At 36.7% G+C, this 17,958-nt stretch overlaps 1 protein-coding gene and 1 pseudogene across 3 annotated transcripts in view; both read right to left on the bottom strand.

The window, feature by feature from the left end:
- The window catches only part of Zc3h12b (zinc finger CCCH-type containing 12B), a 199,442-nt gene that overhangs the window by 39,394 nt on the left and 142,090 nt on the right, over positions 1-17,958 (bottom strand). The gene's annotated exons all lie outside the window — the stretch shown is intronic.
- LOC126493123 (60S ribosomal protein L30-like) lies at positions 1,608-1,957 on the bottom strand (annotated as a pseudogene).

Here is a 17,958-nt window from a genome sequence, read left to right as displayed (position 1 = left end):
GTTTGTCCTTAAGACTTCCCCGAATAAATAACTTAGTAACAAAATCTGTGGTTTCATGTTTTTCCTTTTCCTGACACAATAAAAACATTTTTGGTGAAGTAATTATAAACTGTGTGTATATAGGACTGCAAGTATTTTGGGAATTCTCCCTTTTTAAAAAAAAGATTTATTTATTTATTACATATACAGTGTTCTGCTTGCATGTATACTTGCAGGCCAGAAGAGGGCACCAGATCTCATTACAGATGACTGTGAGCCACCAAGTGGTTGCTGGGGATTGAACTCAGGACCTCTGGAAGAGCAGTCAGTGCTCTTAAGCTCTGAGCCATCTCTCCAGCCCTTGGGAATTCCTTAATATACCTGATAGATACATACTTACATATAAACTTAGATACTCTAGACTTTCACAACTTAAAATTGTAGTTTTCCATCTATTAAATGTATTATCAAACCTTAAAGTGTTGACTATACAAAAGAACACTGATTAGAATCTTTTTTTTTTTTTTTTTTTTTTTTTTTTTTTCGAGACAGGGTTTCTCTGTAGCTTTTGGTTCCTGTCCTGGAACTAGCTCTTGTAGACCAGGCTGGTCTCGAACTCACAGAGATCCGCCTGCCTCTGCCTCCCAAGTGCTTAGAGTCTTAAAAGAATGATTAAGTCATAAAATCTAATGTTAAAAGGATAGATTTTGATCAGGATTTCCATACATAACAGGTTGTAAAGGAAACAAAGTTAAATAATATTTTTCATTTTTAATAACATCACAGGTACCAAAATTATCTCTATATATTATATATTAAAAATTGGGGCTACAGAGATGGTTCAATATTTAAGAGCACTTATTATTTTCAAAGAGGACCTAGGTTTACGTCCCAGTATCCACATGGTAGCAAACAGCCATCTAGAACTCCAGATCAAATGTCCTCTTCTGACCTCTAAGGGCACCAGGTACACATTCAGGGCATAGACATATATGCAAACAAGACATTTACACACACAAAATAAATATCAATATAAAACACCCTTTGTTAGACTAAATTATATGGATTTCTTTTCTACACATTCAGTGGGCCTAGTTCAGTCCTAGGCAGGTTCCCCAGCTGTCAGTCTGGAGTCAGTGAGCTTGACTTACAGTTTTATTTCTTGTTTTGTTTTCACCTGATATAGGTATTAAAGTAACACCAACTTTTTAAAAAGCAATTTGGAAATGCTCCTTCTGCTTATAATTTTTACAAAATAATTTAAGAAACATTGCTTGTAGTTCTTCTTTGAAAGTCTGGTAATTCTTCTGTGAATCTGTCTGGGCCTGGTCTTCTTTTTAGCTGTAAGGCTTTTTGTCAGGGCTTCAAACAGACCTATTGTGGGTCTGTTTAAGTTATCTTTTCTTGTTTTAACTTTGATGGTTTAGATGAATCAAGAAATTCATCCATTTCTTTAAGTTTATTAACTTAACGGAATATAGGATTTTAAAGTATTCCTTCATAATGTTCTCAATTTCTCTGGTGTCTGTAGTAATGTTTCCCTATTCATACTTATGTTAATTTTCTTTTCTCTTTTTTTTTTCTTAAGGAGCTCTGGTGAAGTTTTATTAAAGGAAAACTTTGCTGGTTTACCTTTCGCCAGTCTGTTCTGGCATGCTTCTAATAATATCAGAATCCCCTGGGTCAATGCTAGCCAGTGTGCATACTCTGTAGTATTTCCACACGCTGTGGCCAATTCAATGTTATTGCCACTGTAGTGACGGACACCAGTATTAGCTAACATGGTATAGTATTCTAGTTCAGATTTCCTGAAAGCTGGGCAGTTGCTGGTGAGGGTAACCAATTTTGCTTTGCCCTGTCTGATGATCTGAAGAGTTTGTTTGTATCCCAGCACGTACTTTACACTTTTCATAACAAGTTGGAGCCTAGAGTTGATCAACACCAGAGACTTTTTCATCTTCTTTGCAAAGAGGTCCATCTTCCAGCTTTAGGTGTGAGATAGCTCCCAACCAAGACCAGCCTGCCTCTCCTCAAAGACCAGAGACTAAGGGGTCACTCAATTTTTTGTCTTGTCAAAGAACAAGCTCTTATATTTATTGATTTTTTTGTATTGTTTTCTTTGCTTCTATTTTGTGACTTTATGCTCTCATGTCTTAGTTACTTTTCTCTTGTCATAAAAAAAAAAACCACTGTGGCCAAGCCAACTTATAAAAGAAAACATACAATTTGGGGCTCATTGTTCCAGAGGGTAGAAAAAGCCATGACTATCTCGGTGGGAGGCACAGCAGCAGGCAGGCATGGCACTGGAACAGAGGCTGAGAGTTTACATGTTGAGACAACCAAAAGGTGGAGAGAAATTGGAAATGGCCTGGGCTTTAGAAACCTCAAAGCCTACCCTCACTGACATACCACCTCAAACAACGCCACACCTAATACTTGCCAAAGAGTTCTAGCAAGTGTGGACCAAGCATTCCAATATATGAGCCAATGGAGGCCATTCTCAATCAGACCTCCACATCTGATTTTCATTATTTCTTCATGTTTACTAGATTTTGTTTTAGCCTTTTCAAACTCTTGCGTTACATTTTTCTGATTTTTTTTAAAAGTAGGTGGTATGAGGTATGGGTATCTTTCTTTAGAGAATTTTTAGTGTATCCGAGACATTTTGTTGTTTTATGTTTCCATTTTCACTTAAATTCTTGAATTTTTTTTTTGTTTGGTTTTTTAGAGACAAGGTTTCTCTATAGCTTTGGAGCCTGTCCTGGAACTAGTTGTTATAGACCAGGCTGGCCTCAAACTCACAGAGATCCACCTGTCTCTGCCTCCCGAGTACTGGGATTAAAGGCATGTGTCACCACTGCCCAGCTAAATCCTGGAATTAAAAAAAATATTTCTTGATTTCATCATTGACCAATTAACCGTTGGAGGCCATGAGAGTTGCAGCAGGTGACAACTAGTGTTCAGATATCAATCTACTGAGGAATGATCCTCTGATGGAAGAGAATCCTGTCTGAAGAAGACCTACTGGATCATCAACTCTGGAAACTGTTGCTTATGTCTGTAATTTCACAGGTGCAAAGGTAGCTATGGTGTCTCCCCTATACCTGCATTGTAGTGTGTAATCTCATATCGTGTGCATATGTAATCTCATGACTGCATCTCAGTCTTATGGACACCTATCTGTGGATGATCACAAAGATGACTTCTCATTTATCTGTATAATTTTGATAGATAGAAAATATACTAGGATATGCTTCATAGCTAGATTTCTTGTCCCATGAGGGCTGTAAAACACTTAAAAGCCTGCTTTGTTTCTTTTACTCAAACTATACAGATTGGCTTATTTTTTTTAACCTCAGAGAAAGTACAAAATAGACTGAATGTTTCTGTAAATGGATCTTAAGTTAAAAACTTTACACATATGCATAAGATCAGTGTTGCAGATTTGACTAAGGTTATTAACACAAAGCAACCAAAAAAAAAAAATCAGGCCAATTCTTCACATGCCAAGTTTCACTGATAAGACCTGATTCTCTGTGCAGATTTCTCTGCAGCTGGTATTACTGGGCACTGTGCCCCTGGCCTCTGATTACAATCTTACATCTGGAACCTTGAAACCTTGTGTTGTCATGGTGACTGGCTTGGTTCCTTATCGTTTACCCAAGGAATGTGCTATGACCAATGAGATATAACTCGTGTAACATTTTCTCTTATTGCCTCAAGTGTCCTGTTAAAAAAATGTTATTTAAGCTAGATGAACAAAGAAGCCAAAAGGAACTGGAACTAGAGAGAATTGAAACAGAGAATTGAAACAAAGGAGAACTAGAAAGAATTAGAACTTAGAAGAAAATTAGAAGACAGAAAAATACACAAAATAATAAAGAGGGTGACCAGAACAGCATGTGTGTGAAATTATTCTGTGCCCCTCAAAGAGAAAAACCTCAAGTTCAGCCTTGCTTCGCTGTAGATCTTTCCTCTGAACCCTGGGTGTAGCCTTGAGAGCTAGTCTCTTGAGTTACAATAATCAATGATTTCATAGTGTGTTGTTTAGTCTCTATGAAATTATATTATATCTGTTGTCATTTACTTAAAGTTTTACAGCATTGCAGTCAGATAGAACACACAAAGTTATTTCAATATTTTTGTTTTTGTTGAAAATTCTTATGTTTTAGGACACAATATGTGATATATTTTAGAGAAACATCAATTGGATGTTGAGTTGAACATATATATTTTTGTGTTCGTGTGAAATACTATGTAGATATCTATTATGTCCATATGATGTCACTTCATTCTGATATTTCTTGTTTATCATTTTGCTTATATGGCCTGTCTATTGGAGGCCATCTAAATTTAAATTTCCTACTATTATTAGGTTGTGCTAATCTGTGTCATGAAGCCCAGTACTATGGCTTTTTTTTTTAAATGAGATTGGGTGTACAAGAGTTTGGTGCATATATGCTTAGGATTATGATATATTTTTGGTATTTCTTTCTTGGTCAGAATGAATTGTGCTTCTTTACCACTTCTGATTAAATTTCATTTGAAGGCTATTTTCCAGATATTGGGATTGTGATATCTGCTTATTTTCTGGTCACATTTTCCATCTGTTCTTCTACTCTAATGAGATATTTATCCCTGAAGGTGAGATGAAGTCTCAGTACACAACATGAAGATGAATTTTGTTTCTTAATCCATTCAGTTACCCTGTACCTTTTCAGTGGGCAGTTGAAGCTACTTATATTAAAAGTTATTATTAAAAGAAGTATATTTATTGCTACTTTTTATATTTGTGTTCTCTGGAGTTATGCTTATTCCTTCCGGTTCAAAATATTGCTTCCAGTGATTTCTGTAGGGCTGGTTTGGTAACATTAATTATTTTATCCTTTTAAATCACAGAAAGTTTTTCTTTTCTTTTTCAACTACGACATAAAGTTTTGTTGAGTAAAGCAGTCTATGTTGGCATTTGTGTCTTTTTTGGATCTTGGGGTACATTGTTACAGGCTCTTCTGACATTTAAAGTGTCTATTGAGAAGACAGCTATTATTTTAGTGGGTTTTCCTTTATATGTGACTTGTACTTTTTCCCTACCAGATTTCAACACCCTCTATTTGTTCTATATAGTTAGAGTTTTAACTATAATATAATGTGGGGAATTTCTTTTTGGTTCCTATTTGATGGTTTGTATGCTTCTTCTAGCTATTATTTTAGTGAATTGTCCTTTATATGTGACTTGTAGTTTTTCTCTCCCAGCTTGACACCCTTTATTTGTTCTGTATAGTTAGTATGTTAACTATATGATGTGGGGAGTTTCTGTTTTGATCCGATTTGGTGGTCTGTATGCTTCTTCTATCTGTATGGCTATGTCTTCCTTAATTTGGGGAGGGTTTTTTTCTATAATACTGTTAAAGATCTTTTCTATACCATGGCCTTGTATTTTCCTCATTCTATGCCCATAATTCATATATTTGGTCTTTTCATGATGTCATGAAGTTCCTTCAAATTCCTTGTGTTTTTAATTTTTTCATATTTTTGATTATTCTAATTGTTCTATATAATCTTCTGTTCTGTTGTCTTATTTTCTGATGCATTCATACTTGTAAGTCTTTCCCCTCAATTTTCTCATTGGAATCTTGTATTTTTGAAAGTCCATTTTCATCTCACTTTGAATTTTATTGATTATTTCTATGCCTGAATTGAATCCAATTTTCAAAGTCTGAATTGTCTGCATTATTATTGTTGTTGCTGTTATTGTCACCATCACTATTATTTTAATAAATTTAATTCAACCTGGAAAATATTCAGTCTGGACAATAGAATGAGCTCTGACTATTACATAGATGAGCCAGTCACAAAAGACAAATACTGAAAGAATATACTTACTAGGAAACATGATTTTGAGTGAGGTAATCCAGACCCAGAAAGACAATTATCACATGTCCTCACTCATAAGTGGTTTTTAAACATAAATCAAATTTGTAGGTTAGCTTACAAATCACAATCCCAGAAAACCTAGGCAACAATGAGGACCCTAAGAGAGACATACATGGATCTAATCTACATGGGAATTAGAAAAATACTAGATCTCCTGAGAAAATTGGGAGCGTAGGGATCTTGGGGCAGGGTAGAAGAGGGAGGGGAGAGGCAGGGAGGGGAGCAGAGCTCAATAAAAAAAATCAATTTTAAAAAGTAAAAGAAATACACTTACATAAAATTCACAGAATGGTAAAATTCTTAGTTACAGAAAATAGAGTCATGGCTGCCAGTGACAAGAAAGAGGGAGTGGTGGGGATTGCTATCCGGTGGGTACAGTGCTTATTTTGAAAGATTGCCTACCAGTGTAAATATACTTATACTTGAAAGTGTTTCATCTGGCGATGGAAGGAGATAGAGACAGACCCATATTGGAGCACTGGACTGAGCTCCCAAGGTCCAAATGAGGAGCAGAAGGAGAGAGAACATGAGTAAGGAAGTCAGGGACCCCAGAGGCGTGCCTGCCCACTGAGACAATGGGGCTGATCTAATCAAAGTTCACCAAGGCCAGCGGGACTGGGACTGATACAGCATGTGATCAAACTGGACTCTCTGAATGTGGCTGACAATGAGGGCTGACTGAGAAGCCAAGGACAATGGCACTGGGTTGTGATTCTACTGCATGGACTGGCTTTGTGGGAACCTAGTCTGTTTGAATGTGCACCTTCCTAGACCTGGGTGGAGGGGGGAGGACCTTGGACTTCCCACAGGGCAGGGAACCCTGACTTCTCTTTGGACTGGAGAGGGAGGGGGAAGGGGAGAGGGGAAGGGAAATGGGAGGAAGTGGAAATTTTTAATAAAAAAAGAAAGTGTTTGAGATGGCATATTTTATTTTCTACACATTTGACTAATATTGAAAAGAAAGTAGAGTTGTGTAGTATGTACTTACACATATATGATACCCTGGTCCAAACTCAAGAGAATGCCGGGGCAATCCAGAAGCTCTCAGTCTGCTCTGTGCTAAGAGAGACTATGGCATCTTGTAGGCATAACATCAAGAGCTAGTGCCTGCTTGACTCTGCCTTACTATGTTTACTATGTGTCCCTCCATTCTCAAAGGCTCACTTTCCTTAGTTTTTCACTTAAATCCTTGGAAAAGACAATTTTTGAAACCCTTAATGACTTTGACATTTTGTTAATTAATGGACTAAGGTGAAGAGTAGAAGTTGAGATCTAGCCCTTCATTCACCCACTTGTTCATTCTCTCATCCAAAACTCTCATCCAAGCAGTATATGTTTTGTATGTGTTCATTGGACCTGTTTTCTTGAACTTCAGGCACTTATTGGTATCCTTTTTAAGTTCTTTGAAGGAATTTTTCAGGTCTCCCTTAAACTGTATTTTACAAGCAGTTTTGAGCCACCACGTGTATGCTGGGAACCACTGAGCAATCCCTTCAGCCTGCTGGCCTTTATTATTATCGTTTTCTCTGTCTATTCCTAATTTGATTAGGACTTTTATCAGGAAGGCATATCATAGGTTTTTCTGCACTCGCAGATATCATGTGATATCTGTTCTTTATTTATATGGCCTATTAACTTTATTGCTTTGCATAGGTTGAACAGGCACTGGATCTCTTGAATGAAACCTGCTTTTCTGTGATGTATGATCTTTATGTGTTCTTGAATTTAGTTTTGAAATATTTTGTGATAAATTTTGCTTCCATGTTCATCAGGGAAATTAGTCTACAGCTTTCTTTTTTGTTGTTGCCTGATTTTTATATTTGGGTAATAACTGGCTTCATAGTATGAGTTCATTGGTATTGATTTCCTAGTTAGTTCTGACAATATGTGCATGAGCATAGAGCTATCTGTTTTTATAATATCTTTTTATTATTATTTTATTTTATTACTGTAGTGAAGCGTTTTAGTTTCATAAGATCCCATTTGTCAATTGTTAGTCTGAAAGCTTGTGCTACTGGAATTCATTTCAGAAAGTTCTTTCCTACATTCAAGAGTTGAAACCTATTCTGGATTTTTTTTTCTTCTAACAGATTTACAGCTTTGGATCTTGGATGGAGGTCTTTGATCCATTAGAAATTGAGTTTCGTGCAGGAAAAGAGAGAGCTAAGACCTACTTCCATTCTTTTGTATGAAGCTATTCAGTTTGACTAGCACAATTTTTTGTAGATATTGTTTTTGTCTCCTGCATGTATTTTTTGCCTGTTTGTAAAATAAAAGGTAGCTGTAGGGGCATGGGCTTATATCTGTGTTTTCAAGTCTTCAATTCTATTTCATTGATAAATGTCTGTTTATTATTATACTCATACATGATACATACTTATTATATACTATACTGTCTTTTTATAACTTGAAATCAGATATGATAGCTTCAGCAATATTTTTATTGTTCAGTAGTGTCTTGGTTATCATGGGTCTTTTGTGTTTTCATATGAATTTTAAGATTTTTTCAATATATAGGAAGACTTGGGTTGCAATTTTGATTGATATTGCATTGAATTAGTAGACTGTTTTTGGTAGAATGGGTATTTTCACAATACAAAACCTACAAATATATAAGCATAGGAGGGCTTTCTATTTTCTGATGTCTTCTTTAATTTCTTTTATCAGCATCTTCAAATTTTCATCTGATATGTCTTTAACTTTCTTGGTTAGGTTTATTACAAGGTATTTTTTGAGGTTATCGTGAATGAGATTATTTCTCTGGTTTCTTTCTCGGTTCGTTTGCCTTTGGTATATAGGAAAGCTTATAATTTTTGTATTAATTTTTGTAGCCTATAATTTTTTAGAAAGTCTTTAGCAGCTGTAGGGATTTTCTGGTGTTGGTTTTCAGGTGTTTATTGCATAGAATAATATACTCTGCAAATAAGTATACTTTTATTTCTTTGTTTCTTATTTGTATCAGTGTTATCTTGTTCACATGCCTTATTACCGTAGCCAAGTCTTGAAGCACTACACTGAACATGAATGGAGAGACTAGACATTTTCTTGCTCCTGATTTAGTGGAAATACTTCAGGACTTTCTCCATTTGGTATGGTGTTGGCTGTAGGCTTGTTGTGTATTGTTTTTTGTATGTTCAGATATAGCTGCTGTATGCCTAGATTCTCCAGAGCTTTTTAATTTTTTTTTTATCATGAAACAATGTTGGATTTTGTCTAAGGTCTTTTCTTCATCTAATAAGATGATTAGATGATTATGTAGTTTCTGTCTCTGAGTCTGCTTATTGAGAGGTTACATTTATTGATTTATGTATATTGAACCATTCCTGAATTACAGTGGATTTGTTTTTTATGTTTTTTGAATTCAGTTCTCAAGTATTTTATTGGGAGTTTTGTTTTGTTTTGTTTTTCGAGACAGGTTTCTCTGTGGTTTTGGAGCCTGTCCTGGAACTAGCTCTTGTAGACCAGGCTGGTCTCGAACTCACAGAGATCCGCCTGCCTCTGCCTCCCAAGTGCTAGGATTAAAGGCATGCGCCACCACCACCCGGGTGGGAGTTTTTAAAAATGTATTTTTTTAAAAAAAAAAAAACTATCTTTTCTTTTTAAACAGGCCAAATCCATTTCCCATTCTCCCCTCCTCCTGTTCCCTTTACTTTCTCCCATTTCCACCCCCCACATCCATGCCTCAGAGAGGGTAAGGATTCCCATGGGAGTCAGCAAAGTCTATAACATTGCTTTGAGGCAGGACCAAGGCCCTCCCCACTATATCTAGGCTGAGCAAGGCATCCCTCCAAAGAAAATTGGGTCTGAAAAGCCAGAACAAGAAGTAGGGATAAATCCTGGTCTCACTACCAGTGGCCCCACAGTCTGCCCCAGCCATACAACTGTCAGCCACATTCAGAGGGCCTAGTTTGGTCCTATGATGATTAATATTGGGATTTTTTTTGCATCTATGTTCATCAGGGAGATTATTCTATAAGTTTCTTTTTCTGTTGTGCCCCTATCTAGATTAGGTATCAACGTAATTCTGAGTTTTAAAAAGTAACCTTATTCCAAGTTAATATCTGATATTTCAAAATCAAAACAAACAAATATAGAAGTACATATTTGAATTCTTAAGACAATTTAGTAAACTGTTGTTGTGTTTCTGTTTTTCTGTTGCCAAAAGAAAACTGCTTTTCCACTACTTCAAGTTTTTCAAGCATTTTAAATATGACAATATTTATAATTGTGTGGTTTGTAGGAATTTCTAAAATTCTTTTTCCTAATTTTCTTGCATAGTTGGTAAAAAATAATTTAGAAGCACTCATTTCTTTCTTATTTTGTAAAATAAATTAAGAAGTACCAGTTGTACTTCTTAATTAAAACATCTGTTAAGATTCTGCAATGAATCCATCTGGAGAAGGGCTTTTTAAATGTTATTTGAATCATTTTACTCTCATTAGTTGTGATGAGTCTGTTTAAATTTTTATTTCTTCTAGTTTGGCTTTGATAGTAAATATGCACTGATAAATTAATCTATTTTTATGTTTTCCAGTTTGGTAGACAATAGGTTTATGAAATGCTTCTTTTGTATCTGTTGTAATATCTCCTTTTCCATCCCTAATTTTATTGGTATGATCTTCACTCTCATCCTTTTGTTTAATATAGTAAATATTTTCTCAACCTTGTTAATATTTTAGAGGAAAAACTCTTTATTTTTGTATTTTCCATTTCTATGTCATTAGTTTCTGCTCTGATCTTGATTATTTATCCCTTTATATTGTTTGGGGGTACTGTTTATTCTTATTTTTCTAGGATCTCAATGTACATTATTAACTTAAATATTTTAGTTCTTTCTGATTTTTTTAGCACTAGGTTAATTATATCTTATAGATTTTTGTGTTTTGTTTTTATATTTTCATTTAATTGAATTTAAAAATTTTATTTCTTTCATGATTCATTCATTATCCTATAAATATTGTTCAGTCTCCATGACTGGGTGTATTTTCTGTGATTTCTGTTGCTGTTAACCTCTACCTTTATTATATTATGGTTAGACAAAATCCAAGAAGTTATTTCTTTGCATCTATGTTCATCAGGGAGATTATCTATAATTTTGTTTTTCTGTTGTGCCTTTATTTAAATTAGGTATCAGTTTAGTAATTCTGGTTTTTAAAAAAATAATTTAGCTTACCGGGTTTTCAAATGTTTTAACAGAACCTTACCTTATTCCAAGGGTCCCAGTATCAGAAACTGAACTATTTATACCTCTGAACTTGAGTTTTGCTTTAATCTGATTTTAACTGTGCCCTGGTTCTTCCTTCTTGGAGTAAGTAGGTATGTAACTTTTCTGTCTGGCTCGAGTTGGTGAGCTCCCACTAGCTCAGGTAAACTGTTTCAGTGGGTGTCCCCATCATGGTCTTGACCTCTTTGCTCATATTCTCACTTCTCCCACTCTTCAACTGGAGTTTGAGAACTCAGCCCAGTGCTCCGCTGCGGGTCTCTACCTCTGTTTCCATCAGTTGCTAGATAAAGGTTTTATGGTGGCATTTAAGATAATCATCAATCTGACTACATGGCAAGGCCAGTTCGGGCATCATCTCCTTTATTGCTTAGGGTCTTAGCTGGGGTCATCTTTCTGGATTCCTGGGAATTTCTCTAGTGCCAGGTTTCTTGCTAGTCCCATAATGGCTCTCTCAATCAAAATCAAGCCTTTTTCCTTGCTCTCATCTCTGTCCTTCCTCTATCTCAACTATCCCATACCCTCAGAAAGGAACCAGAATAGGACCAAACTAGTCCCTCTGAATCTTGGTGACAGTTGTATGGCTGGGGCAGACTGTGGGGCCTCTGGCAGTGATAGCAGGATTTATTCTTAGTGCTTTTACTAGCTTTTTGGAAACCCATTCTCTTTGGATGAATATCTTGCTCAGCGTAGATATAGTAGGGAGGGCTTTGAACTTTCTTCAAAGCAATGTGCCTTACCCTCTCTGAGGACTGGATGGGGTGGGGGTGGGGTGAGGGAAAAGGTGGAGGAAATGGGAGGAGGGAAGGGAGTGGGAACTGGGATTGGTATGTAAAATAACATGCAAGTTTGCTGAGCTTAAAGAAAAGATTGATCGTCGTTCTGGCAAGAAGCTGGAAGATGGCCCGAAATTCTTAAATCTGGTGATGCGGCCATTGTTGATATGGTTCCTGGCAAGCCCATGTGTGTCGAGAGCATCTCTGACTATCCTCCACTGGGTCGTTTTGCTGTTCATGACATGAGGCAGACAGTTGCTGTGGGTGTCATCAAAACTGTGGATAAGAAGGCTGCTGGAGCTGGCAAGGTCACCAAGTCTGCCCAGAAAGGTCAGAAGGCTAAATGAATATTATCCCTAACACCTGCCACCCCAGTCTTAATCAGTGGTGGAAGAACGGTCTCAGAACTGTTTGTCTCAATTGGCCATTTAATAGTTTAATAGACTGGTTAATGATAACAATGCATCGTAAAACCTTCAGAAGGAAAGAAGAATGTTTTGTGGACCATTTTTGTGTGTGTGTGTGTGTGTGTGTGTGTGTGTGTGTGTGGCAGTTTTAAGTTATTAGTTTTCAAAATCAGTACTTTCTAATAGAAACAACTTGACCAAAAATCTGTCACAGAATTTTGAGACCCATTAAAACAAGTTTAATGAGAAAAAAATTCTCCCAACCCTCTTTAAAAAAATCAAAGTCCTAGTACATATTGATTCAGCACAAAATTACACTAGATCTTCAAAGAACAGCAGGAACATTTGTCAAGTTGACCCATAAAATAGATACAGAAAGAACACTTCAAAACTCTTCTATTAAGCCGGTATTGTCCTGATGCTAAAACCTGACAATTTCAAAATGGACTAGGGAGAGGCTCATGAAACCCTGTATTTAGCAGAGGGACTACAGGCATTGTATGTTTGCTGGGAAGCAACAATATATTTTCTTGAGGCTGTGGCTCCAGAAAGCTTGCCCATGTGTCAATGGAAGATCCTACATCCATGTTCATACGAAAGCACTAATTGGACTCAGTAGACTTAAAAAAAAGAGAGAGAACATGAAGTTGAGGGAGAAGTGGTGGTGGTTTGTGGAGATGGGAGTGGGTGGTGGATATAATCAAAATACATTGTATCTATGTATGAAGTTCTAAAAGAATAATTAAAGACTAGAAATAGAAAAAGATTATAGGCCAATTTCTCTAATGAACACTGAAGCAGCAGTTCTAAAAAAATACTAGAAAGCAAATTCATGATCACAAAAAATATTCTCATAAGAAAAGTTTCATTGTGTGTACACACCACATTTTCATTACTGATTCATCAGTTGGACACTGAGGTTCGTTTTATTTCCTAGATGTTGTGAATTAGTGCATCAATAAACATGGATAATCATATATTTCAATAGTAAAATATAGAGCCTTTAGTAGCGATATGTTTGGTTCACATGGTAATTTTATTTCTAGCTTGTTGAGTAGCTTCACACTGCTTCCCATGGAGGTAATACCAATTTCCATTCTTACCAACAGTGAGGAGGAGTTCCTTCTTTCCCACATTCTCTCCCACATTTGCTGTCTTGATTTCTCAATGATTGCCATTCTGATTTGGGTGGCATGGAATCTCAAAGTAGTCATTTTGCATTTCCACATGACTAAGAATGTTGAACATGTTTTTAAAGTACTTGATAGACATTTGTATTCCTTGTTTTGAGAACTCTCTTTTGGGTTTAATAGCTGCATTTTTTAAATTGTGTTTTCTCCCATTCTGTAAGCTGTCTCTTCACTCAACTATTTCCTTTGCTGTATAGAGCCTTTTAGTTTCATAAGACCTCAACTTTCAATTGTCCTTATTTAGAAAATTGGCAGGGGTAATCCAGTCACAGAACGACAAACACCACACATTCTTTCTCATGTGTGGATATTCACTTATAGTCTTCAGATTCGTGTTTAACTTTGAGTACTTGAAGAAGCCAGAACACTAGAACGGGGCCACTGTGGTGAAGAATGCTGGAAGGAAGGAAGGTTAGCAGAGTACACCGTACGTGAAAGTAGAAAGGAGCAATACTGGAGCTGGAAAGGTTCAGGCCAGGATGATGAGGAGGAATTAAAGTGACAATGCGGTAGGGGGGAGAGTTGACCAAAACAAAGGGGTTCTTAAAAAGTCAGACAGAGCTAGAAGGAAGAGAGCATATGGCTGGATAAAGATGCGCCTAAATCCCTGGATTATTAAGAAATAGTGTGTGCCTTTTTTTATTTTTTTGTTTTTATTGAGCTATATATTTTTGTCTGCTCCCCTCCCCTTCTACCTTCCCTCATGGTCCCCATGCTCCCAATTTACTCAGGAGATCTTGTCTTCTTCTACTTCCCATGTTGATTAGATTTGTGTATGCACTCTTTGTTGTCTAGGTTCTCTGGAATTGTGGACTGTAGGCTGTTTTTTCTTTACTTTATGTCTAAAAGCCACTTATGAGTGAGTACATGTGATAATTGTCTTTCTGGGTCTGGGTTACCTCACTCAATATGATGTTTTCTAGATCCATCCATTTGCCTGCAAATTTCAAGATGTCATTATTTTTTCCTGCTGTGTAGTACTTCATTGTGTAAATGTACCACATTTTTCCTTATCCATTCCTCAGTCTCCAAGACCTTTATCATGAAGGGATGTTGTATTTTGTTGAAGGCTTTTTCAGCATCTAATGAGATAATCATATAAACCAGTTTGTTTATATGGTGGACTACAGTGACAGATTTTCATATGTGAACCATCCCTGCATCTCTGGGATGAAGCTGACTTGATCATGGTGAATGATTTTTCTGCTGTGTTCTTAGATTTGTTTTGCCAGTATTTTATTGAGTATTTTTGCATCAATGTCCATGAATGAGACTGACCTGTAAATCTCCTTCTTACTAATGTCCTAGTATGGTTTGGGTATCAGAGTAATTATAGCCTCATAAAAAGAGTTTGGCAATGTTTCTTCTGTTTCTATTATGTGGAACAATTTGAGTATTGGTATTGGTTCTTCTATGAAAATCTGAAATCATCTGGTCCTGGGCTTTTTTTGGTTGGGAGACTTTTGACAAACCTTTTTTATTGATTTTATTGATCTATACATTTTTCTCTGCTCCCTTCCCTTCCTTTCCCCTCCTTTTCTACCTTCTCCTATGGTCCCCATGCTCCTGATTTACTCAGGAGATCTTGTCTTTTACTACATCCTCATTGATATTTAGGTTTTGTTTATATTTCTTTAGCAGTTATAAGTCTATTTAATTTGCTCATTTGGTCTTGATTTAAGTTTGGTAAGTCATATTTATCCAGAAAAATTTCCATTTCCTTTAATTTATCCAATTTTGGAAAGTACAGGTTTTTGAAATATGATCTAATGGATTTCCTCCATGTCTGTTGTTATGTCCCCCCTTTCATTTCTGATTTTGTTAATTTGGATATTCTCTCTCTGCCTTTTGGTTGGTTTGGATAAAGGTTTGTCTAGCTTGAAGATTTTGTGAGATAAATATTTATGAGTTGGTAGGGAGGCCAAAGAGGCCTACAAATGGGCTCTTGCAATTACTCTTCATTTCCCACCAGAACACTTGATAAACCCTACTGTTGATGATACTCAGATATTTATTTAAACATGTAAAGAAATCAAAGGGAATTCAGTTGGAGACTCTTCTTTCTGGCTAGCTTTTCATAGTGCTGAAAGGTGCTTTGAAGGCTGCTGAGTGAGCAAAAGCATCAATGGTCTTACCCAGCTGTGATCCCTATAAGCTACACTACCAAGAAACCAGACAAGATATTCTCAGTTGCACAATAAGGACATATATATNTTTTTTTTTTTGATTTTCGAGACAGGGTTTCTCCGTAGCTTTTTGGTTCCTGTCCTGGAACTAGCTCTAGTAGACCAGGCTGGCCTCGAACTCACAGAGATCTGCCTGCCTCTTCCTCCCGAGTGCTGGGATTAAAGGCGTGCGCCACCACCGCCCGCAAGAGACAAAATTATTATAGAGGTTGCCACCCACTCTGATTGAATTTGAGGCCTGCTCAGCAGGAAGAGGGGTTGGCTACTGGTGATCCAGGGGAGGGGAGAGGTAGTCACTGTTTTCAGTCACACACCCACAGGTAAGCCACCAGGCTCCAATGGATAGCTAGATATCTTCCTTACACAGATGGACCTGATTAAACTCAGCGAGTCACAAGACAACAACAACACAACAACATGAATGTGAGAACGGGACTTGTAGACGAGCAAAGCATTTGAAAGTGGTAAAAGGTCGATGATAGAGAAAAGGGGTGAGAGTAACCAGAACACATTATACACACTTAAAGATTTGTCAATGGAAAAATTTATTAAAATATAATAAAAGAAAGACGATCCTTTAGGATTAAGTTGGCTTTATTACAGGCATGTTTGGATGGTTCAACATGTGTAAATCAATAAGTATAGTTTTTCACATAAATGGGCTCAAGCAGAGAAATCATGTGAGCAACTCAATAGATTAAAAAATGGTGGGGGCCTTTGAAAAACACTAATATTTCTTCACATTGTCCTTTATGGCTGTCTACTTATTTTTTTTTAGTTTGTATTATTTTTGTTTTTAATTAGGACCTAAAGTGCTTTAAGCTATTGATCTGAGAACCCTTTTCATTATTATTTTGAGATTATAATATAATTACATAAGTTTTCCCTTCCCTTTCCCCCCTCCAAATACCCCATATACTTCTCTTTGCTCTCTTTTAATACTCATGGCCCCTTTTATCACTATTTGTGTGTGTATTATGTGTATATATATATATAAAATAAAATGATCATCCAAAACTATTAAATGGAAATCAAAGCAACTTTGAGATTTCATCTGGGTCAGATTGGCAAGATGTGCAAAACAATGGACATCAAAAGCTACAGAGGATGTGGGGGGAAAGGCCACATTCACTGTTGGGGAGATTGCAAATGCGTTCAGCCACTCTGGAAATCTGTTTGGAGCATTACTGAAAGAGAAAAACAAACCCACCATATGACTAAGCTACACCAGTCCTTGTTACATGCCTAGAGGACTCAGCAAACTATTCCATAGATACCTGTTCAGACATGTTCATTACTGCTCTGTTCCCAGGAGCTGGGAAATGAAAACTACCTAAATGCCCTTCAACTGATAAATGGAATGAAAATGTAGTACCTACATACTATGAAATACAATGAAGCTGTAAAGAGAAATTAAATCATGAAAAAAAATGGGTAAATGGAACTAGAAAGTTTATTGAGTGGGGTAACCCAAACCTGGGGAAAAAAAGTCATATGTTCACTCTTATTGGGGGATCCTAGCTCCAAGTCCTTAAATATAAATATATCCTGGAGTAATTTCAGAAATCAGGTGAGTAAAAAGGGAGTAAAGCCAGGGTGGGGTAAGGCTGTAATAAATAGGATAATAGCAGGGTACAATTGATATTAAGGGTAGGATAAATGGGGGACTATAATCAGGGATGTGGAAGGAGATAAGTACAGGCTAGAAGGAGGCAAAACAACAGTAAAGATGTCAAAATTTTGTAAGGAATCATACCCCCACCTATGTACCCCAAATGCCTATAATATATGCAATGCTGTAAAAATATACATAGATGGTTTAAACAAACTTTTCCCATTGTAGCAGTTTGAATGTAATTGGCCTCCATAATCTCAAGGGAGTGGCACTATTAGGAGGTATGGCCTTGTTGACATAGGTGTGGCCTTGTTGGAGGAGGTGCGCCACTGTGGGAGTGGACTTCGAGGTCTCCTATGCTCAACATATCGCCAAGTGTCATAGTCCAATTTGTTGCCTGCAGATGTAAAACTCTTAGCTACCTCTGCAGCACCAGGCCTGCCTGCACACCACCATGTCCCACCATGATGATAATGGACTGAACCTCTGAAACTGTAAGTCATCACCTCAATTAAATGTTTTCCTTAATAAGGATTGCTGTGGTCATGATGTCTCTTCACAGAAATAGAAAGCCTTGGAAAACATGAGTACTCTTTTTAGTTTTTGCTAGGGTTGCCCAATAGACTTCCAAAAAAAATTAAAGCCTCTTG

This window comes from Alexandromys fortis, unplaced genomic scaffold (assembly GCF_014885135.2).
Source record: "Alexandromys fortis isolate MF-2015 unplaced genomic scaffold, M_Fortis_MF-2015_v1.1 scaffold_317, whole genome shotgun sequence".
NCBI lineage: Eukaryota > Metazoa > Chordata > Mammalia > Rodentia > Cricetidae > Alexandromys > Alexandromys fortis.
The sequence above is the reverse complement of the archived record's forward strand: the minus strand, read 5'-3'. Positions and strand labels throughout refer to the sequence as shown.